The sequence below is a fragment of the Heteronotia binoei genome, chromosome 17 (genome assembly GCF_032191835.1).
Source record: "Heteronotia binoei isolate CCM8104 ecotype False Entrance Well chromosome 17, APGP_CSIRO_Hbin_v1, whole genome shotgun sequence".
In the NCBI taxonomy this organism is placed as follows: Eukaryota; Metazoa; Chordata; class Lepidosauria; order Squamata; family Gekkonidae; genus Heteronotia; species Heteronotia binoei.
The window spans coordinates 32165323-32189098 of NC_083239.1; the positions used below are offsets into that span (position 1 = coordinate 32165323).

The 23776-nt window shown below is 46.4% G+C and overlaps 1 non-coding gene across 1 annotated transcript; it reads right to left on the reverse strand.

Moving 5' to 3' along the window:
- Window positions 1–23371: 23371 nt before the first annotated feature.
- On the reverse strand, window positions 23372–23440 carry TRNAA-UGC (transfer RNA alanine (anticodon UGC)). Its single transcript has one exon. It is a non-coding gene; the product is annotated as a tRNA-Ala (tRNA).
- Between the last annotated feature and the right edge of the window lie 336 nt (window positions 23441–23776).

Below are 23776 nucleotides of genomic sequence, written 5' to 3' on the forward strand. Positions count from 1 at the left end.
CTCCTTGCCCACAATAATACAACATCTAATTTGAACATGGACACTGGGATCAGAGCTTATAATAAACTAACTTTGGTGCCACATACACCCAGACAACACAACCACTGGACCTAACAACATCAACTATACCATCTCAGGCTTATTCACTTGCTCATCTTCTAACGTTGTGTATGCTATTAAATGTCAACAATGCCCTTTCTCTACATAGGGCAAACAGGTCAAACACTGTGCCAAAGGATAAATGGACCCAAATCTGGCATCAAGGATCACAAAACTGAGAACCTGTAGTAGAACTTTTCAGCCTTCTAGGACACTAATTGGTGGACCTCAAAGTAGCTGTTTTATTGCAAAGGAATTTCAGAAACAGACTGGAACAGGAGATTGCTAAGTTACGAGTTATTACAAAACTCAGGACATTGGAAACCCCAGAGCATAACAGAGATATTGGCTACTTATCTCACTGCACATGCTAAATCTCTCAGTTCTTGCTTATATGCAGAACAGAACTTTTTTGGTCTTGGAGGTACCATCAGATTCAAATTCAGCTCTCACATCTATTTGTTAACTCTTGTGTTTTTATGCTAATTGCTGCTATTCATACATCTTACCTAGGGCTTTTTTTTTCTTGAAAAAGAGGTGCTGGAGCTCTCAAGAGGGAAATGAAGGAAAAACACCAGGATGTTTCTCATGGACTTTTAAATACTTTTTGAGAATTTTGTTTCTAAAAAGAAGTTCCAAAACTACATTCAGCCATGTTCCCCTAAGAAAAAAGCCCTGATCTTACCAACCACTTTAATCCAATTTCAGCTACAATTGCATAGTTACTTATGCATTTTTACTCTAGTTGCCTTCCTGGCAACTAACCCCCCCCACCTTCTCTCTCCCCATATGTAATCGTTAAGGACGTCTTGTTTCACTGTATCTGAAGAAGTATGCATTCAAGGTAAAACCTATACCTTGAATGAAACTTTGTTGGTCTTAAAGGTGCCAAATTTGTTCTTTTATCATCAGTATGCTAATTTGCTGCTATTCACAGGTCTTATCAATTGTTTTAATCCAACCTTAGCTATACAAATCACACAGATCGATTCTTCACTAGCAGTTGCTTCTCCCTCGGACTTCTGCTTTCCCAGGCTCAAGCAATCGGTTGCTGCAAGGGTGCATTTTGATCCGTAGCTCCCTCCAATTTCCCTCACGGCTTCCAGATTGCTACAAAACAAGAGCAGGAAGCCGTGAGGGAAACTGGAGAAATTTGCAGATCAAGATGTGCCTGCACAGCAACTGGTGGGGAATTGACTGCTTGGGCCAGGGAAAGTAGAATCCTGGGGGCAGAGCAACTGCTAGTGAGGAATTGATCATTGTTACTTATGCATCTTGGCTCTAACTGGCCCTTCCTACAACTAACCCCCCCTCCCTCTCTCTGCCTATATGTTAGGCTTGAGGAAGTCTGCTTCAGTGTATCCAAAGAAGTGTCTGTTCACATGAAAGCTTATACCCAGCCAGGCCTCAGATTCAGCAGGAGCTCACAGGAGCTCAGCTTCTGAACCTTTCTGATGGTTCCTCCTCCTCCTTCTCACCTATCTTGTCCATTGAATAGTAGATGCAGCTGCATAACAATTCCTGGATTAGGAGAGTGGGCAGCCAGCCAGCCACCAGGGACTTTGCCACACCCCAAGCAGCTCTCATTAACCCCTGGAGAAGCCTGCGCCACTCTTTCTCCACTTCTTATGTGATTTTGGACAGTGGGTGGCTTGCTGGCCTTTTGACTGGGGGGTGGGACAGTCCAGGAGAGCCCCAGGCGAGTGAGGCCTGCTTGGGCTAGCTGGATCTCTTGCCAGCCCTAGCAGGCCTCACTCGCCTGGGGCTTTCCTTTCTTGCATCGGGTTGTTTTTTGCTGGGGGGGGCATATGCTAATGAGTTATGCTAATGAGCTCCACCGCCTATTTTTTTTTTACAAAACGATCCCTGTACCCAGCATTAAACTTTGTTGGCCTTAGAGGTGCCGCCAGACTCAAACTCTGTTCTGTTGCTTTAGATCAACATGGCTCCCTACCTGAATCTATTTTGCCTGAGGTTGTGAGGAAAGATTTGGGGAAACCCAGCATGAAGCAAAGCCCTTAGGAATGCTTGTTCCTGTTTGGCCTGAGTGTGTGTGCATGCCAGTAAAGTGCCAGCAAGTTGCAGCTGACTCATGGCCACCCCTTATGCGGTTTTAAAAGCAAGAGACACAGAGAGTAGGTTTCCATTTCCTGCCTCTGTGTAGAATCCCTAGACTTTCTTGGTGGTCTCCCATCGATGTCCTAGTTAGGATGGACTCCGCTTAGATTATAAGACTGGGACAGCCTGGACCATCCGGGTCATTGGTGCCTGCTTCTGTTAAGTTCCCTTAAACTGACCATGAGTGGGTCTACTCTATATGCAATTAGGGTTGCCAAGTCCAATTCAAGAAATATCTGGGGACTTTGGGGGCGGAGCCAGGAGACTTTGGGGGTGGAGCCAGGAGACATTGGGGTGGAGCCAGGAGCAAGGGTGTGACAAGCGTAATTGAACTCAAAAGGGAGTTTTGGCCATCACATTTCAAGGGACAGCACATCTTTTAAATGCCTTCCTTCCGTAGGAAATAATGAAGGATGGGAGCACCTTCTTTGGGGGCTCATAGAATTGGACCCCCTGGTCCAATCTTTTTGAAACTTAGGGGGTATTTTGGGGAGAGCCACTGGATACTTTTCTGAAATTTTGGTGCCTCTACCTCAAAACACAGGGCCCCCAGAGCCCCAGATCCCCGTGGATAAATTCTTCATTATTTTCTATGGGAATAAGTCTCCATAGGGAATCATGAGTACCCAGCAGACATTTCCCTCCCCTCCCCCTGCTTTCTGATTACCCTGAAGTGGGGGGAGGGTCTCCAAACTGAGGGATCCCCTGCCCCAACCTGGGGATTGGCAACCCTATATGCAATACTTTGTGTGGATAAGAACCTCTGCAGCACTTGCAACATGGCAACGTGTTTCCTTGGAAGATCTTGCAGGCCTTGTTCTGGCTTGTTAAGATCTTGTTATCTTCCTTGTTACGACAGCCAGAAAACAACTTCTCTGAAGGGCTTTCCCCACAGCACAGTGTTCATCTGATGTTGAGTTTTGGGGTAATCTTTAAGTGTCGGTGTTTCCTTTATTACTGTACGTTGTTTTGTGGTAAGAGTAACCAACTTCAAGGTGGGGGCTGGAGACCTCCTGGGATTAGAACTGATCTCCAGATGATAGAGACCTGTTCTCCTGGGAAAAAGGCTGCTCTGGAGGGAGGACTCTATGGCATTATACCTGCTGAGGTCCCAACCCTCTTCAAACCTCACCTACCTCAGGCTCCACCCCCAAACCTCCAGGTATTTCCCAAGTAGAAATTGGAAACCCAATTTTATGGCTTTCTTATGCACAAAAATCAGATGATGTCAGGGAGTCAGTCAGCTGCTTATTGAAAAGCTTTTGATTCTGCGGAGGGCAGGAGGCTTAGGTTGTCACCACCTTCAGAGCTCTTGCTGCAAAAAAAGTCCTTCCTGGAAGGAGTCCAGTTTGGTATAGTGGTTAAGTGTGTGGACTCTTATCTGGGAGAACCGGATTTGATTCCCCACCCCTCCATTTGCGCCTGCTGGAATAGCCTTGGGTGAGCCATAGCTTTTGTAGGAGTTGTCCTTGAAAGGGCAGCTGCTGAAAGAGCTCTCTCAGCCCCCCCTACCTCACAGGGTCTCTATTGTGTGGAGAGAGGGGGAGGTAAAGGAGATTGTGACCACTCTGAGATTCAGAGTATAGGGCGGGATATAAATCCAATATCTTCTTCTAGAAATAAGCCCCATAGGTTAGACTTGAGTAGGGTTTTGAGCAATACTCCTTCTAAGCTTTGGAGCCTTGTGAGCTACTGTCATTAAAATTGTGAGCTAAATTAGTTTGCTCTGGGACTATTTTTCCTGAGCTAACACAAAAAGCCGTGAGCCGCAGGCTAAAAAACTGTGAGCTAGCTCACACTAGCTCAGCTTAGAGGGAACGTTGGTTCTGAGTAGAACTGCTTCGGATTTCTCTCAAGAGTAGGTCTGATTTCCCCTACAATGAAAGAGTCAGGTGGTTTCCCCCCCCCCTCGCCTGGATTTTCATGTCATGATGTCGTAGCCCACGCTTGTGTGTTATCTGATCTGCTTTCTTACGACAGGAAGAGATTTATTTCAGATCAGCTTCAGCGCTACAGTTCTTTTCATTTCAGTCCAGGGCAGGAAAGCAGCTTCATTGATTACTTGGTTAGAAGCCAGGCTGGGTCTATCTCTCTGGAGATTCTGCAACTGTACTTTACAAAGTGCAGAAATGGGTACACAGCACAGTAGTTTGTAGCTGTGAGAACTACAACTTCCATGCAGCCTAATTGATAGATGGGCTTCAAGTACCCATTAGAGATGGGAGGAAGTGGCTGCTCCTTCAGGAGTATGGCAGAGATTAGGGTTGCCAGGTCCCTCCTAGCAATCGGCGGGAGACATACTAGTAAAAAAAAAGAAGGTCTAGATCAAGTTGTTGGCATCTTACAGGAAGTGATGCAATCATGCCAGTCACTTTCGGGCAACCCTCTGCTACCTGGGCAAAAACTCTCTAGTAAAATTGGCTACTATCATAGAGATTCTGCCTAAATACCAGAGCATCGCCAGGGAGTTGCTGTCACGATGATGTCACTTCCTGTGTGATGCGGGCAATGTCACGTAGACCTCCTTTTTACTGGTAAGCCCCCCATCAGCCAGCTGATCAGTGGGCAGGGCCTGGCAGAAGGGGACTCCTGCCTCCACCAAGAGGTCTGGCAACCCTAGCAGCAATGTGTATCTTGCATCCTAAGGATGTCCTGATTTGGCTGCTGCAATGCTTAGATATTGTGATGATTTGATTAGCATGGATGTCTCCTTTCCTTGGCATCGATTTTCCCCATTTGCTGTCTGCTTGTTGAGAAAGTGTGACTGACTGAGGATGCAGTCCTAAGCAGTGTTCCCTCTAAGCTGAGTTAGTGTGAGCTAGCTCACAATTTTTTAGCCTTCAGCTCACACATTTTTGTTTCAGCTCAGGAAAAATGGCCCTAGAGCAGACTAATTTATGCAGTAGCTCACAACTTTAATGCCAGTAGCTCACAAGGTAGACTTTTTGCTCACAAGACTCTACAACTTAGAGTGAACTTTGGTCCTAAGTACACTTGCCTGGGAGTAAGCTCCTTGGAATAAAATAGGGCTTACTTGGAATAAAATAGGGTTTACACATCTCTAGGCTACAGAGATCAGTTCCCCTGAAGAAAATGGCTGCTTTGGAGGGTGGACTCTATAACATTACAACTTGCTGAGGTCCCTTCCTTCCCCAAACTATGCCTTCTCCGGGCTCTACTCCTCAAATCTCCAGGAATTTCCCATCCCAGAGCAGGCAATCCTAGTTATGTACGATCTATGTAAGAAGTTATGTACGGTGTATCTTGGAAGAAAATACCTTGTCTAATAAATGAAGCAGTGGTGTTGACTAGAACTCAGAACTGACTAGAAACTCCACTGCTTGCCTACTGCATTGCGTTGCTTTGGGTGGTCGTAATACAAGGTATTACATAACTTCAGGTTTTAATGGCTTAAAACCATGAGACAAGTATGTGAAAAAACATACAGAAATAATTACAGATGAGGATTCACTACTCCAAACCCAATTCCAAGTTTCATCAAGCAAATACACATTTTTTTTGCCACAGAAGTTGTTCTCTCACAATCCTTTAACTTTGAACTGAAGATGCTAGAAAACGAACATTAGTGATGAAAGAAAACATCACTAACATATTCAGTGGGGTTTTTTTTCTGTCCCTAGCATATATTTTTTTCTGTGTTGAGGTAAATGTTCTCCAGCGAAGCCTGTTGCAGAAACCTACAGACAACTACGGCCAGGATTCCTGAAGTTTACACAGATAACCTGGTTAAGGCTGAGTGGGCTGAAACTGAATCCAGCGAAGACAGAAATCCTTTGCCTGGGTCGGGGCACTCTGGGAAGGGAAATACCTCTCCTGGTTTTTGATGGGGCGTGTCGGGTCAGGACCCTGGGAGTTCTACTGGAGCCTTCATTATCAATTATCAATGCGTAAATTATCAATTCATTATCAATTATCAATGGAGGCCCAGATAGCAGCCACCGCCAAGTCAGCCTTTTTTCATCTGAGGCGGGCAAGGCAGTTGGCTCCCTTCCTAGAGCGTCAGGATCTGGCAACAGTGATTCATGCAATGGTCACCTCGAGACTAGATTACTGTAATGCCCTCTACATGGGGCTGCTTTTGTGCCGAACCCGGAAGCTGCAGCTGGTGCAGAACGCGGCTGCTAGACTGTTGCTGGGCCTCCCAAAGGGGGAGCACATACAGCCGGGGCTGCGTGAACTGCACTGGCTGCCAGTTATATACCGGATTCGTTACAAAGTGCTGGTTATTACCTTTAAAGCCCTATATGGCCGAGGACCTGCCTACCTTAGGGACCGTCTCTCCCCATATGAACCCCAGAGAGCACTGAGGTCAGCAGGGAAGAACCTGCTGACTATCCCCGGGCCGAAAGAGGTAAAACTACAGAGTACCCATGCTCGGGCTTTCTCTGTTGCGGCTCCACAACTATGGAACCAGCTTCCAGAAGATATGCGGGCCCTGTGGGATTTTGAATAGTTCCGCAGGGCCTGCAAGACCATCCTTTTTCGGATGGCCTTCACCGACTAAACAGTGAAACTGCTAAATAAACTTACCATCTATTGTAATAGCACCAACATACTAATTTTATTAATTTTATCAATTTTAGAATTTTAATCAATTGTTAAATACTCTTGTTTTAAGTATCACTGTATAATTAATGTATTGATTTATGTTGTTAGCCGCCCTGAGCCTGCTTTGGCGGGGAGGGCGGGATATAAATAAAACGATGATGATGATGATGATGATGATGATGATAACTTCTTAGTGGAAAGAAACTTAAGCTTAGTGTTGAGATAAGGCCTAGGGATGGGCATGAATTGGAAAAAATGCAGTTTGTTGTTCGTTACTGAACCATGAAAAAAATTGAATCAGGAGCGTTTGTTCGCGAACCAAACTGATTCATGGTTCATGGCCCCACAAACTCCATTGAAAGGGACTGCAGTCCCTTTAAACAGGGTTTGCAGAAAGCCCAAGAAATAGCTGAGCTGTTTTGGGCTTTCTTGGGCAGTCCCTTTCACAAGGAAACAGAAATAAGGGGCTTAAAGGGACTCTGAGACCCTTTCTGCTCTATCCACAAACTCATAGACTGCTTTAAAAGATCATGGAAGTTTCTGAGGGTAGAGTCATCAAGAAATTCAGTCTGAAACTATGGACAGGGCAGAATTCTTTATGAATTTTGCTTCATGGTTTGTAGCCAGCCCTAATAAGGCCTTTTACTTCACCAGAGAAAAAGTCAGGTTGCAACTTAATTAAAAAAAAAAACACCGTGGCAATTTAATTCTCTGCGTGCATTTTAGTTTTCTTGTTAAAACAGATGCAATGATTAAATGTAATTCTATAGGTTTCTGCATGGTTGGCTGAGGGTTGTCATCCTCCAGGTGGGGCCTGGAAATCTCCTGAAATTACCACTGATCTCCAGGCTACAGAGATCAGTTCCTCTGGAGAAAATAGCTGCTTTGGATTCTATGGCATTATGTCCAACTGAGATCTCTCCAAAACTACACCCATCCCAGCCTACAGCCCCAAATCTACTGCTCAAATCAGAGCTGGCAACCCAAGATGGGCTTCAAGGTATGTCCTACTAAGCTAAGGATGCCAGCCTCCAGGTGGGACCTGGAGATCCCCTGGAATTACAGCTCATTTCCAGAATACAGAGATCAGAAAATGAATGCTTTGGGGGCATGGCCTCTATGGCACTGTGTCCAACTGAGGCCCTTGCCTTCCCAAGGCTCCATCCCCAAATCTCCAGAAGTTTCCCAGCCTAGATCTGGCAAACCTACCCCGCCCCCCCCCCATCCTCTGCTGGTGGCCGGGAGTGTGTGCTAGCAAACCTATACTCAGTTTTGCTCTATAACTGGCCACATCTTACCAACTTTTCCCCACAGAGTTTTAGAATGCCCACAGGTGTTTACAGTAACAAACAATAGACACAAAACATCTCAACCAAGTATTGTACCTTTTTTCAATGTTATTGGCCTTTCCCCCCTCCGGTTCCTGGTGGACGTTCTATCAGGCACTTGTGATATTTTATCGATTTTACACATTCCTGCCCCTTTTTTGTAAGTGACTTGCCACATTTGGGAGATGAGCCAGGAGGGAGGAGAGAGACAGAGACTTTTTTGAGATCAGCCTGGGGCTCATGACAGCCTCGGAGTGTTAAAAATGGAATCGTTTATCGGAGGCGGCTTATCTCTGATTGTCATGTGTCAGAGACAAACCTCAGGGGATATGGTTGTCTCTTGCTGTTGCCCTGCTTGCGAGAGACCGGGAGGCATCGGGCCGGACAGAAAGTTAGACTGGGGGAGAGTTTTAATTTGATCCGGCAAAGCAATTCTTCACCTTATTTTTGCTCTTGTCAAAGTCGGGAAATGGAATGGTTATAGAGGTCATTTTCCTCTCGCAAGATGGAAAGAGATAGTTAAGTCAGGGCATGTTGCTGAGGTCCCACGTGTTGTTTCAGCGCTCCCGGTCTTTGCTTTCCCAACAGACAGGAACTCCTCAATAGTCTACAGAAGCAGTTCCCAACTTTTCCAGTATGGTGACTCACAGGGCTTTTTTGGTAGAAAAAAACCCAGCAGGAACTCGTTTGCATATCAAGCCACACCCCCTGACACCAAGCAAGCTGGAACTGTATTCCTGTGCAATCCTGCTAAAAAAAAAAAAAAAGCCCTGTTTTACAAGTTCAAATTTACTTAGTGACCCATCCAGGGCTGGCTCAAGGTTTTCTTGTGCCCCAGGCAAACAATGACCTTGACACCCATCTAGTTCAGTATCCCACTTTCTACAGTGGCTAACCAGATGTTTTGGAGAAATCAACAAACATTGCACAAAGGGTGTAGCTGTCTCCCACTATGAATCGCAAGCAGCTGGCATCCCAAATGCCTATTTCATAGAAAAACAGGCGCCAGAGCTCATTAGCACAACCCATTAGCACAACTCATTTGCATATGCCACACACCCCTGATATCTCCGGAAGGTATACTAAATTATGTCAGCATCTACCTTCAAATGCTTCCTGAATTATCATTGTCATAATAAAACCTTCCTCCCCTCATACTTTCTAGATTACTTTCTCCTACGTGGCCACAGGGGCACGAGGAAGATTCCCATCCGTCTGCTTTACATGTTTTGGTTCTTTCCCCATTTTTTGGTGGGGAAAAATATTAGAAAGTTTGTCAAATCTTAGAGTTCAGCAAAATTCTCACAGGGGGTTTGAGCAATGGAGCCCAGAAGCAAGTATTTTTTGGGGTGAGGGTGGTAAAGAAAGTAAGAGCACAATAAAATTTAGAGGGAGTTCTGCTCCTGTGAGCTGCTGCCCAAAATGAGACCTGGAGGTTACATTCCAGCCTTTGACCACCCTCCCCCTCTTCATGACTCTCTGTAATCCCCTCCTAAGATCTTAAGGAACTCACTGTAGTAACCACCAGGACATGTCTTACTTGATCAACATGTATATGATGAGAAGAACCCCCTCCCCCAACTACTAATGTGTGATCTTGATGTTATTTATCAGGTAGCTAGATTTGGCTGGTGTGCTGTAGGGATAAGAAAATCTTTATCAGCTCAAGTAGTGGAATTTTAACATTTTATCCCTTTAATATCAACGTAAAATTATTTTATTGTATCCTGATGGTTGTATCTGAACTCTCTGCTCACGACCTGAGTTCGATCCCAGCGGAAGCTGGTTTCAGGTAGCCGGCTCAGGTTGACTCAGCCTTCCATCCTGCCGAGGTCGGTAAAATGAGTACCCAGCTTGCTGGGGGGAAAGTGTAGATGACTGGGGAAGGCAATGGCAAACCACCCTGTAAAAAGTCTGCCGTGAAATGTTGTGAAAGCAACGTCACCCCAGAGTCGGAAACGACTGGTGCTTGCACAGGGGACTACCTTGACCTTTATGGTTTGTATACTCTTTATTGCCCTATGTGGCATTTTATCCATAGATATTTAAGTTCTGGTCTTTGACCGTAATAAAGCTGAACTGAACTGAACTAACTAATGTGTGACATGCAGCGGTGGAATTCTAGCAGGAGCTCCTTTGCTTATTAGGCCACACACCCCTGATGTAGCAAATCCTCCAAGAGCTTACAAGGCTCTTTTTTGTAAACTCATGAAGGATTGGCTACATCAGGGGTGTGTGGCCTAATATGCAAAGGAGCTCCTGCTAGAATTCCATCCCTGGTGACATGGAAGATACTGTTTTCAGGATCAGATCTTGGTTTCCAAAATATAAAAGAGAGCAATGGAAAGGGCAGGGCCAGCCATTAGGGAGGGATGGTAAAGAAGTATTTCCTTTTGTCCACCCTGAACCTACTGCCCGTCAGCTTCATTGGATGCCCTCAGATTCTAGTATTTTGAGAGTGGGAGAAAAAGCTCTTTCCGCCCTATGCATACTTTTATAAACCTCTAGCATGTCCCCCCTTAGTCATCTCTTTTCTAAACTGAAAAGTCCAATTCTCTTCAGCCTTTCCTCATAGCACCAGCCCCCTCATTATCTTGGCAGTCCTCCTCTGTACTTTCTCCAGCTCTGCAATGTCCTTTTTGAGATACCGTGACCTGCCAAATCCTGCCGAGTAAAAAAAAAAAAGTAGGATCCTTAATGACAGATGGGAATTTCTAAGGCCGTGTAATCACTATGGGTATGGAAATACAAAATGTACAGCAAGTGTCTGGATGACACACCGCTTTTTTAAAAGAAAATGATCAGCTGATATGCAGGGTTGCCTTCCTCCAGGTGGGGCCTGGAGATCTGGAATTACAGATCTCATCTCCGAACTACAGAGATAGGTTCCCCTGGAGAAAATGGCTGCTTTGGAAGGTGGAGTCTGTGGCATTGTACCCTGCATAGGCCCCTCCCCTCCCCAACTATGTCCTAATAGAGATGCCAGCCTCCAGGCTCCACTCCCTGAGTTACTGCTCATCTCCAGACTACTGAGATCAGTCCCTCGGAAGAAAAGGGGTGCTTTGGAGGATGGACTCTGCGGCATTGTGCCCCACTGAGGCCCCTGGCCTCCCCAAACTCCATCCCCAAACCTTCAGGAGTTTTCCAACCTGGATCTGGTGACTCTACCTCCCCGTCCCCTGCTGATGTCCAGGAGGGGGCCTGGCAATCCTAGGTTTCACCCCCAGAACTCCAGGAGTTACCCAATCTGAAGCTAGCAACCTTAGCTAATAGGAAAGGGTAAAGGGAGAGAATCCAGGGCTAGCCACGCTGCGAAGACTTAATTGGCATAGCCAAGGTTGCCAAGGCTGTGAAGAGAACACGTTGAACCAATGTTCTGATTTAGGCTTAGCACAGTGAACGGAAAACTCAAAACAACAACCTATTCAAATGAGATGTATGTGACAGAGGGACTTTCTATTCAGGGAAAAATTGACTGGGTTAGAAACTGTCTTTCTTAATGAAGCTTTTTTTTAAAAAAGAGAAAACATTAACAATATTTGCTGTCTTTTCTTTTAGCCTTGGGGAAGATATGAGCATTAGGGCCAAGTGGTATTTTTTAAGTGTTGAGGAAGAGATGAGAATTAGGCCAAAACAATATGTTACACAGAAAATCCATGAATGGATTTCTCAGAATTCTTGTTTGTAATGAAATGCTGTTAGTGTCTTGGAAATAGTGGTGGTGGTGGGAAAGGTCTGGATAACCTTCTCATCTTCACGGTTTTTCTGATCAAAAATTCACCCAAGTTTCCTCCTGAATGAGGTTACCAATTCCAGGTTGGTGGTTAATTTAGGGCTGTCAGCTCAAGGCTGGGAAATACCTGAAGATTTTGGGAGTGGAGCCTGAGAAAGAGTGGGGTTTGGAGAGGGGTGGGACTTCAGTGGGATATAATGCCATAGAGTCCACCTTCTGAAGAGGCCATTTTCTCCATGTGAACTGATCTCTGTTGCCTGGAGATCAGTTGTAACAGCAGGAGATCTCTCCAGCCACTACCTGGATGATGGCAACCCTAGGCTTATCTCTGTGGGTTACTTAATATGCGTTTGGATTGCTTGCTTTCTGCCTTCTTATTGAAACAGTCTGCTATCTTTCCCAAAAGTGTATGGATGGGGTGGCCAGCCTCCACAAGGTGGCTAGAGTTCTCCTAGGATTACAACTGATCTCTAGGTAACAGAGATCACTTCTCTTTGAGAAAATGGTTACTTTGGAAGGTGGACCCTGTGGCATTGTACCCTGCTGAATACCTTGCCCTCTGCAAACCTTGTCCTTCTCATTCTCCACCCCCAAAATCTTCCTTCCCCAGGCTTCAACCCCACCAAAATCTTCAGGAATTTCCCAACCCAGAGAGTGCAGCCCATGGGACTGACTGTGACAGAGTTTGACCTTCAGTCCAGCCTCTCTCTCTCCAGCACTGTGATGTTGTCCCTTTAGAGCTGCCAGCTGTGCCTTCGGAAATTCCTAGCGACTCGAGTTTGGGGAGGAGAAGGAACTCAGCAGGGCTGGGATGCCACCAAGTTTTCACTAGAGGAACTGATCTGTATAGTCTGGAGTTCCATGGTAATTCCAGGAGAACTCCAGACCCCACCTGGAGGTTGGTAACCCCAGGGCTTTTTTGAGCAGGAACACATGGGAATGCAGTTCTGGCTGGATTGATGCCATGGGGTGTGGCCTAATATGCAAATGAGTCCCTGCTGGGCTTTTTCCTCAAAAAAGCCCTATGCGAAGCAATGGTGACATCAGGGTATGTGGCCTAGTATGCAAATGAGTCCCTGCAAAGCCCCTGTGTGAAACAATGGTGACATCAGCCGTGTGTGGCACAATATGCAAATAAGTTCTTGCTGGGCTTTTTCTACAAAAAAAGCCCTGGATAACATTCTGACTCTTTTCCAGCTCATCAAACCAGAAGAAAAATCTCATGAAAGCCTATGGCGTGACATTGTACTGTAGTGCTTATTCTGTGGGTTTTCTTTCTTTCTTTCTGCCTTGCAGCAAACAATCCCAAGAGGTTAAGCCACCACCAATGAACAACGTATCACCAATCAAGTATGCTGCACAGAAACGACAACACGCCGCATCAGCGCTTCCTGTCCTTTATAGAATGCCTTTGTATCATTTCAATGACAGAGAAGTCCATATAACGAAACTGCTTTTAAGAAACCTAGACAACACAAGTATAGAGCTGGTTAGAAAATGAAGAATGGCCAAGAGAGAGGGTCGTTGTGAAGTCATGTTGTATCCTTGCTCAAGTTTTCCGGTTGCACCCATACATGTGGCAGAATTGGCCTTCAGATTTCTCAGGATGGAAAGACATCCTAAGAATGTCATCGGTCAAGCAGGACGTCCCTGGGCTCTCATAGAAGTCTTTCTGCTCCTCTGAACTGGAGAGGACAGGAACTGAACCGGCAACCTTCTTCACACAAAACAGATGCTCTTCCACTCAGCTACAGCTAGGACTACCAGCTGCAGATTGGGAAATATCCAGAGAGTCTGGGGGTGGAGCCTGATGAGGGCAGGATTTGGGGAAAGGTAGGGTTCAGTGGAATTCATTGCCACACCATCTGATGTCCATTTTACGGAAAACATTTTCAGAAGGAAAACATCTCTTTATATGAAAGGTCCCTAAGGGGAAACGAGCAATCAGATTGACGGGTTTGTTGGCCAGGACTCTGGAGATTTCTGTTGCCCCCCCCCTCCCCGTTTACATCGTTATATGTGTGTGGAATACAATTATCTCATTTGGAAGGACTGGGTCTGGAAGGCTATGGAGTCTGAAGCATGGATTTATTCCTTCTTTGAAAATGATGCTTCCTCGTAAGTTTACACATTGGCTTGCAGGCGAGGCTTGCCTTTGAAGAAGGCTGAAGACTATTTCATACAAGGACATGCTTTCCTTCTGGAAATGCTTTCTGTGAACTTTATATGTGATTGGTAGCCTACTTGTTTATATTAGAATTGTTATATTTTAATAGTCCCATGATGACAGATTAAATTTTTGCAATACAAAGTAAATTACAAGATTGTTTACAAATGTAATTTTTTTTAGTAATTGGTGTTTGTGACAGCCAGAGGCTCTTTTTCACACGCTATTTGTTACCATGTTCCCTCCTTGTTTTGCTGATTATACCACCTGGAGGTTGGCAAGCCTAGCCATAGTTCTTTTCCTTACAAGACCACATGAACTTGCCTTCTACTGAGCTGGACAACTGGTCTACCAAGTCAGTATTGTCTAGCTCAGTGGCCCTCAACCTTTTTGGCACTAGGGATCTGTTTCGCGGAAGATGATTTTCCCATGGACTGCTGGGAGGGGGCAGCACTGGGGGTTTTGCCACTCCAGGCTCCCCCCCCTGCCTGCCCCCCCCTGCCCCCCATGGGGGGGTCTTTAAATGGGGTGGGAGACTGGAGCTTTTTCTGCCACCTCCCTGTTAGGTGGCCAGACGGCAGAAAGCCAATCTGCCCCCCCCTGACCGGTGCAGGTCTATAAATGAGGGTTAGGCTATATTTGCAGCAGCACTGTCCCTTCCACCAGCCCGGGACCCGGGCAGACGAAAGAGGTTGTGTGACCTTGCTCCAATGCTGCCTCCCCTGCAAGAGCCACTTGTGGGAAGGGCGGGATATAAATCTTAAATAAATAAATAAATAATAAAAAAATAAAAGTTTTGGAGCAAGGCTGTGCTGCCTCTGGAAGGGGCGGTGGGGCTGCTCTGCCTTGAAGTGCTGCCTCTTTCATCCGCCCGGATCCTGGGCAGGCAGGGTTGTTCTGCCCCTGCAAGGCTATGCTGCCTCTTTTGTCCACTTGTGTCCTGGGCAGGTGAAAGGGGTGGCGGGGCTGATCTACCTCACTCCACAGCCCTGTTACTAACAGGCCACGGATGGGTACCAGTCCACAGACTGGTGGTTGGGGACCTCCGGTTTAGTTAGACTGGCAGAGACTCTCCAGGGTCTGCAGCAGAGGCTTTTCGTATCTACAGCTACCTGATCCTTTTAACTGGAAGTGACAATGGATTGATTCTGAGACGTAATGAGTCACAGCCCCCCTTCAGAAGTGCAGAAAGAAAATCAGACCCAAAGAGATGAGATGGCCAAATCCAGTTTGTGGTCTACTTCTTGGACGGCTACAACAGCCCTGGCCAAGATCACAGAGGCTTCTATTTACTTCGAAATAATGAGGGCAGCTTGTCCCTAGCTCTGACAGTGTGAAGCAGAAGAAACCAAATTTGCCTTAGAAAAGGGATAGTCCATCGAAGGGTGTGCCCTTTGCGAGAGAGAGAGAAGGGATCGAGAGATCAAGACGGGGAAGCGATAGAAGAGATTTGATCCGACTCACCCAGCTGAGCTGAAGCCAAGCCCATCAGAACATGGAGAATCGGGAATCGTGTGCGGCCCATGGCTCCCAAGTTGAGGATTAAGCTCATACCAAGACGTTCTTGCTGGGACAAGCTGATTCTGGGTTCCTGAAGGACAGGAAGCCCAAGACTGAAGGGACAGTGGGTGGTCCCTGTCGGAAGACCTAGAGAGGTGCAATAGAAATGGCTTAGGCAGGAAACCTCAGAAAAGGGGAAGGGAGATGTCGCAGGGAGGGAGTGAGACTGTGGGCAGTCTCCTACTTCCCCAATGGAAAGGAAGCCGCACCACGGGGACAGAAAAAGGACTGAGGATGCTTGCTGCTATTGGTGGTAACCAGGTATCATATTGTAGAAAAAGAGGTGCTGGAGCTTATTAGCACAACTCATTTGCATAATTCATCTGCATATGACACACACCCCTGACATCACTGGAAGATGGACTAAATTTAGAGTTGTCAAGACCCCTGCGTCCTCCGGTACCATAGAGTTTTGCCCTCTCAAATTACTAGAGCGTCAGGGAAAACCATAGAGTTTCCCCGGAAATGCCTAGAGCTGCCATGCGCAACATCACCAGCACGATGATGTCACCCGCAAGTGATGTCATCGCTCCAGTGATGTCAGAGGAGGTTCCCCCCACCCGCCCAATGTGGGCCAGTGGGATGGGAACATCCAGGGTGGGAAAAACCCCACCCGACCCAGCAGCCCTAACTAAATTATATCAGCTCAGCATCTACCTTAAAATGCTTTTGAATTATAACTATTATAATTGAACCTAACTCCCATCATACTTCTCAATGACTTTCTCCTATGTGGCCACAGTGCCATGATGAAGAGTTCCATCTGTCTGCTTTATATGTTTGGGTTATTTTTTCATTTTTTTGTGGGCAAAAATATTAGAAAGGTTGTCCAGTCTTAGAGCCCAGAAGCAAATATTTGGGGGGGGGGGGGGTAAGAAAGAAAGAGCGCAATAAAATGGAGAGGTTCCGGAGCTCCGTTCGTGTGAGCTCCTGCTCAAAATGAGGCCTGGTGGTAACTGTCTATGTACCACCTGACCCGAGACTCTATTTTTCTTTCACACACTGCATTAAATGTCCCACCACCTCATCTTCACATTGATAGGCACAGAGTTGCCTACGTCTACATGAAGCTCCCAGAATTACTACTGATCTTTATATGAGAATCATCAGGTCTCCTGGGGGGGTGGGGGTGGAATTACTATTTTGGAGAATGAACTGTGTGACATCACATCCTGCTGAGGTCGCTCCCATGCCCAAACCTCACCCTCCCCAGGCTCCACCCTCCCAAATTCCCAAGATCTTCTCAACCTGGACTTTTCAGCCTTATCTAATCAATGGCAGGCCTCACTATGTGGAGAAGAGAACCATCCACATGTAGTTTCTAGCCATGTGAACTGAACATTCTTAAATTCCTTCTGGCCAATTGTAAATGTGCTCAGTTATGACATGTGGCAGGTCCACAAAGCCAGCTGGAACCAGTCAGTTATAACTATGATTTAGGGTTGCCAACCTCTAGGTTGCACTTGGAGAGCTTCTGCTAGTACAATTGATCTCCAGGTGAACAAGAGCAGTTCCTATGGATACCAGCCTCCAGGTGGGACCTGAGGATCCCCTGGAATTACAGCTCAACTGCAGACTACAAAATCCTCTCTCCTGAAGGAAAATGATGCTTTGGAGAGTAGACTCAATATACTCAATTAAGGTTCCTGCTTTCCAGGCTGAATCCCCAGATCTCCAGCACTTTCCAAGCCTAGATCTGGCACCTCTACCCCCCCCCCCCCACCCCCTCATCTCCCACCAGTAGCCCTATCAGTTCCCCTGGAGAAAATGGCTGCATTGTAAGGTAGGGTGTATGGCAATATACCAGGTATGGCCAAACTGTGGCTCGGGAGTCACATGTGGCTCTTTCACATATATCGTGTGGCTCTCCAAGCCCCACTGCCCCATTGGCTGGCTTAGAGAAGGCATTTTTCTCTTTAAATCACTTATCCAAGCCAAGCCAGCTGGGGCTTGGAGATTGCATTTAAGGATAAAGTTGCTTTCTTTCCACATCTCCCTCCTACCTCCCATCTATTTTCCTTCCTTCCTTCCTTCTTCCCTCCCTCCCTTCCTTCCTTCCTCCCTCCCTCCAACATCTCACATTCTTGTCTTGCGGCTTTCAAACTTCTGACATTCATGTCTTGCATCTCTCAAACAATCTGATGTTTATTCTATGTGGCTCTTACATTAAGAACGTTTGGCTAGCCCTGCCTTATCCCCTGCTGAGGTCCCTCCCCTCCCCTAACCCCACACTCCCAAGGCTTCACCTCCAATATCTCAAAGTATTTCCCAACTCAGAGCGGGTAGCCAGGGCTTTTTTTGTAGCAGGAACTCCTTTGCATATTAGGCCACACACCTCTGATGTAGCCAATTTTCCTGGAGCTTATAGGGCTCTTATCACAGGGTCTACTGTAAGCTCTTAGAGGACTGGCTACATCAGGGAGGTGTGGCCTCATATGCAAAGGAGTTCCTGCTACAAAAAAGCCCCGCTGGTAACCCTGTTCTGCATGGAAGACCCAGGCATCTTGGCCTGTTCCCCAATGCCTGAACCACTGTATAGGCCAAAATATGGGCTGCCAACCTCCAGGTGCTCTCCTGCAATTACAGCTGATCTCTGGATGGCTTATTTAAAAGTTTAAAATATTTATTCCATTTCCCCTGGAGAAAACGGCTCCTTTGGAAGGTGGACGATGGCATTATACCCTACCCAGGTCCCTCTCCTCCCTAAATTCCACTGTCCCCAGGCTCCAACTTCCCCCAAATCTCAATGTATTTCTAAATCCAGAGTTGGCCGTCCTAGCTAGAATATTTTCTGCATCTCTGCAGGTGAGCGAAGGTGATAAAACCGGCATCTATTAAGGCAACCCAGCACTCGAATGCAAGCAGAGACGGAGTCCACATACTAACCACATCGACACAGTCTAAAATCAAGCGTGCGAGGTCTGAGCCGAGGCAGCGTTTCCAAGAATATCCTCGGGAAGCCACAGAAGTAGAGCAAACTGAAAAGTCCACCGTAATACTCGATGACACAAATTTCACTAATGTAGCGGAGTATTGTACTGGGCAGATAATTCCACACAGCCGAGACAGCCTTTGCGCTGAATTGCTATTCCTGAGAGCGGAAAGAAACCTCATTTTCTTGCACAAGGCAACCGACTTCCAACACCGGGAGCTGGCCAGGTGGGATAATCCATCAGCCCGATCTGACAGGTGATTGTTTAGGGAGAAAGCGGTAAAACGGGTTTTCCTGAGGCTAGGGGGAAAAAAGTCATGCAACCTTTTGCAAGCAGGACTTGAGGCACGCGTCTTCTCAACAGGGGGCACAGAACCATGCTGGGCAGCAGGTTACATCTCCCCACCCCCCCAAGAACATTTAAACATGGAAAACTTGGCTGAGAATTTCCCCCTCCCATTTCAATTTCGATCTGAGCTGAATCCTAACCCTATGATCCTACTGAAATAAGCGAAACCAGGATTAAAATAACTGGGCAGGAGGAGGAGGAGGAGAAGAGTTGGTCTTTATGTCCTGCTTTTCTCTACCTAAATGAGTCTCAAAGTGGCTTACAATCTCCTTCCCTTCCTCTTCCTGCAACAGATTACCATGTAAAATAGGTGGGGCTAAGAGAGCTCTAAGAGAACAGGGACTGGCCCAAGGTCAGGGATGGAATTCTAGCAGGAACTCCTTTGCATATTAGGCCACACACCCCTGATGTAGCCAGTCCTCCAAGAACTTACCAGGCTCTTTTTGTAAGCTCTTGGCAACATCAAGGGGGTATGGCCTAATATGCAAAGGAGCTCCTGCTAGAATTCCACCCCTGCCCAAGGTCACCCAAGTGGTTTTTTTGCAGGGGTGAGGAATCAAACCCGGTTCTCCAGATTAGAGTCCGCTGCTCTTAACGATCACACCCCACTGTACAGCTTAAAAATAGCACCCCCAAAAGTTTCCAATGTGACTTTTGAGTCCTCCTAAACAGTTGAGGAGAGGAGGGAACACAGTATGACATAGCCTGATGTTGTCATATTTTAGAAGCCAAGCCGTGTTGGTACTTGGATGGGAGACCGCCAGGAGACTCTGCAGACCAAGGTGCTAGCAAACCACTTCTGCTTCTCAGTTGCAGCTCGATGACTCTTACCTGCATCCAGCTGTTGAGTCCCATCTTAGAAAATGCATACCAAACTTTTTTGAATGGCTAGACACGTTGGCCTCCTGTCGGGGAGACAGAACCTTGTTGCAGATATCAGCCAATATGGCGACCTTTGATTCGTTTCTGCTGATAGTCTCTTTGGCCTTATGAAGATATGAAAAGATATGACAGGAGTTTGAGTTCTTTGCCTTTGGTGTAGTGGTTAACAATGTTCCCTCTAAGCTGCAGAGTCTTGTGAGCAAAAATTCGACTTTGTAAGTTACTGGCATTAAAGTTGTGAGCTACTGGCATTAAAGTTGTGAGCTAGTGCATAAATTAGTGTGCTCTGGAGTCATCCTTCCTGAGCTAAGACAAAAATGTGTGAGCTGGAGGCTAAAATCTGTGAGCTAGCTCACACTAACTCAGCTTAGAGGGAACACTGGTGGTTAAATGTGTGAACTCTTATCTGGGAGAACCGGGTTTGATTCCCCACTCCTCCACATACACCTGCTGCTGTGACCTTGGGTCAGCCACAAGTTCTCACAGAGCTGTTCTGCTCAAGGGCAGTTATGGGAGAGCTCTCTCAGCCCCACCTGCTTCGCAGGGTGTTTATTGTTGGGGAGGAAGGTAAAGGAGATTGTAAGCCGCTCTGAGATTCAGAGTGGAGGGTGGGATATAAATCCAATATCTTCATCTTCTTCTTGGTTGGGTAGAGCTGGGGAACCACAACTTGGTGCCCATGGGTGGAGCTTTTGCTTCACATTCAAGGCTTCTGATTGGCTGTGCAGATCAAAAGGCATCCTGTTAAGCAGAGACTTCTGTCTGAAATGTTGAAGAGGTAATATCAGAGTAATATATAACTTTGCTCCATGGCATTCTATGTTTGGCTCCACCTCCTGCAGCCACCATTTTGTGATTATGCCCATTACCCATGTTAGGATTCAAAAAGCACCCATAGATGCAACACCTTGGGGGATTCCTTGTCTGGAATACAAGCGAGGTCCCGTTGTGACTGTAATCAGTTTGTTCTCTTGAGAAATAATGCTGAACTGGTAGCCATGGAAGAGAAGAATGAACTCTGTGTATTTAAGAGAGAGTTAAAAAGCAGGAACAAAGGAGAGAAACTCCTCCGCTATGATTTAGAACTTTCAAGATTCTATGCCGATTTCTTGTCTACATGCTTATAGTTTCTATAAATAAATGTTTTATAAACATGTCTTTCTTTGAACCCAATTTTGTTGCTGTTGTTGGAACAAATGTTTGATTGGGAATGGTGCCCCTTTTTGCAGCGAGGTTTAAGTAAGAACGGACCTTCAACCAGCTTCCTCCCAGAGGACTTATCTGAGCCTCATCAGAATGGATGCCTGCAACTCTACAACCACTCTTCTTTTTAAAAACTCCTCATTTTTGTGCTTAACCTAACAATGTAAGAGTGTAAGTACAGCCTGCTGTATCAGAGCAGTGGTCCACCTAGTCCAGCATCCTGTCTCACACAGTGGCCAACCAGTTGCCCTGGAGGTCCAAGAATAGAGGCCAAAAGTTTCCCCTGCTGCTGCCTTCAAATGCTAGTATTCAGAGGTAGACTGCCTCTGTATATGGAGGCTCCCTTCAGTCATCATGCCTAGTAGCCACAGGAGGATTTATCCATGAATCTGTCTGACCTCCTTTTAAAGCGATCTATTCTCGGGGTGAATGCTACCTCCACTGGCAGTGAATGCCACAATTTAAATACACATATAGTAAAGAAGTGTTTCATTTACTTTGTTCTAAACCTACTTCCCGACAATTTAATTGGGTTCTTTCGGGTTCTAATGTTATGGGAGAGGGAGAACAATCTCCCTTTGTCCACTTTTCTCCACCCTATGCATAAATGTATAAGCCTCTATTCGGGGTGTGTGTGTAGAAAAAGCCCAGCAGGAACTCATTTGAATATTAGGCCACCCCCCCTGACACCAAGCCAGCCGGAACTGCATTCCTGTTAAAAACCCGCTAAATAAAAAAAAAGCCCTGCCTCTACTATGTCTCCGGTTTGGTGTAGTGGTGAAGTGTGCGGACTCTTATCTGGGAGAACCGGGTTTGATTCCCCACTCCTCCACTTGCACCTGCTGGAATGGCCTTGGGTCAGCCATAGCTCTGGCAGAGGTTGTCCTTGAAAGGGCAGCTGCTGTGAGAGCCCTCTCCAGCCCCACCCACCTCACAGGGTGTCTGTTGTGGGGGAGGAAGGTGAAGGAGATTGTGAGCCGCTCTGAGACTCTTTGGAGTGGAGGGCGGGATATAAATCCAATATCATCTTCCTCTTCTTCTCCCCCCCTTAGCCCTCTTTTTTATAGACTGAAAAGTCTCAGACTCCCCAGCTTTTCCTCTTAGAAAAGTCCTTCATCATCTTGGTTGCGCTATGTTGTACTTTCTTCAGTTCTGCAATGTCCTTTTAAAGATGCAGTGACCACCAAATTGGGACACAGTCTTCCAAATGAAGCCATACCGTAGCTTTATACACGAGCATTACAACATTAGTTGTTTTATGTTCAATCCCTCTCATGATAATTCCTAACACAGAGTTTCCTTTCTTCACGGCTGCCACACACTGGGGCAATATTTTCATCAAACTTTCCACCACCACAACCCCAAGATCTCTTTCCTTCTCAGACCATAAAAACCAACACATTCATTTATTTATTCATTATATTAAATTTATGCAGGGCTTTTTTTTTGGTCGAAAAAGCCCAGCAGGAACTCATTTGCATAATAGGCCACACCCCTGATGCCACCTTTTGTAGAAAAAGCCCAGCAGAAACTCATTTGCACTTTAGACCACACCTCCTGACACCAGGCCAGCCGGAACTGCATTCCTGTGCGTTCTTGCTTTAAAAAAGCCCTGAATTTATGAACCATCCAATCCCTGCTACTGCACGGCTCTGGGCAATATACAACATGATAAAAACATTAAAAAGCTAAAAGCAAGTCCATAAAAATTTCTGCAGCAGTCTAACAACAATTGGCAAAGAAGATACTAATCACAGCATTATTCCATGATTCTGGCCTGTGACCACCTTATGAATGTAGAAGTGGGGGGGACAGTTTGAGGGAAGGAGAGCGTGGGCGGGTGGCAGCCAGAGTGGGAACCAAAGGCCTGGCGGAACATCTCTGCCTTGCAGGCCCTGCAGAACTGCATATGGTTCTGCAGGGCCTTGATGGTGTTTGGCAGGGAGCTCCAGCAGGTTGGGGCCAAGACTAAGAAAGCCCTGTCCCTGGTTGAGGACAGCCGGACACGTTTGGGGCCAGAATTCACCAGCAGGTTGTTATTCAGGTAGCATAATGCTCTCCTGGGGACCTACCCGTGGAGGCAGTCTCACAGATACATTGCTTCCAAGGCTTAATACTAAGGTTAATACCAAAACCTTAAACTTGATCCGACATTCCACTGGAAGCCAGTGTAGCTGGTGCAGCACAGGTTGTATATGAGCCGACCATGATGTTCCCGTTAGGACTCGCATCATAGCATTCTGGACCAGTTGGAGCTTCCAGGTCGGTTTCAAGGGCAGGCCGATGTAGAAGTGAAGTAAACACATGAAGCTGCCTTATTCTGAATCAGACCATTGGTCCATCAGAGTCAGGACTGTCTACTCAGACCGGCAGCAGCTCCAGGGTCTCAGGCAGAGGTCTTTCACATCACCTACTGCCTGTTTCTTTTAACTGGTGATGCCAGGGATTGAACCTGGGACCTTCTGCATGCAAAGCGGAGGCTCTGCCACTGAGCCACAGCCCATCCCTTGTATGTGAGGCTCAGACAATGAAGGGCTTTAAAGATAACCTGGGGTCTTCATGTATCTGAAATGTGCACAACTTGTTTAATCGATTTCTACCCCGTCTTTCTCCCCTATGGGGACACAAAGCATCTCACATCGTTTTCTCCTCCTTCTCCTTCTTGGAGCCAAGGTGGTCATTGTGTATTATCGTTGTCCTGACTGAGGTTTATCCATGGCTTTTTTGGTAGGAAAAGCCCAGCAGGAACTCTTTTGCATATTTGGCCACACCCCCTGACACCAAACCAGCCAGAACTGTGTTCCTGCTAAAAAAAAAAAAAAGCCCTGGGTTTATC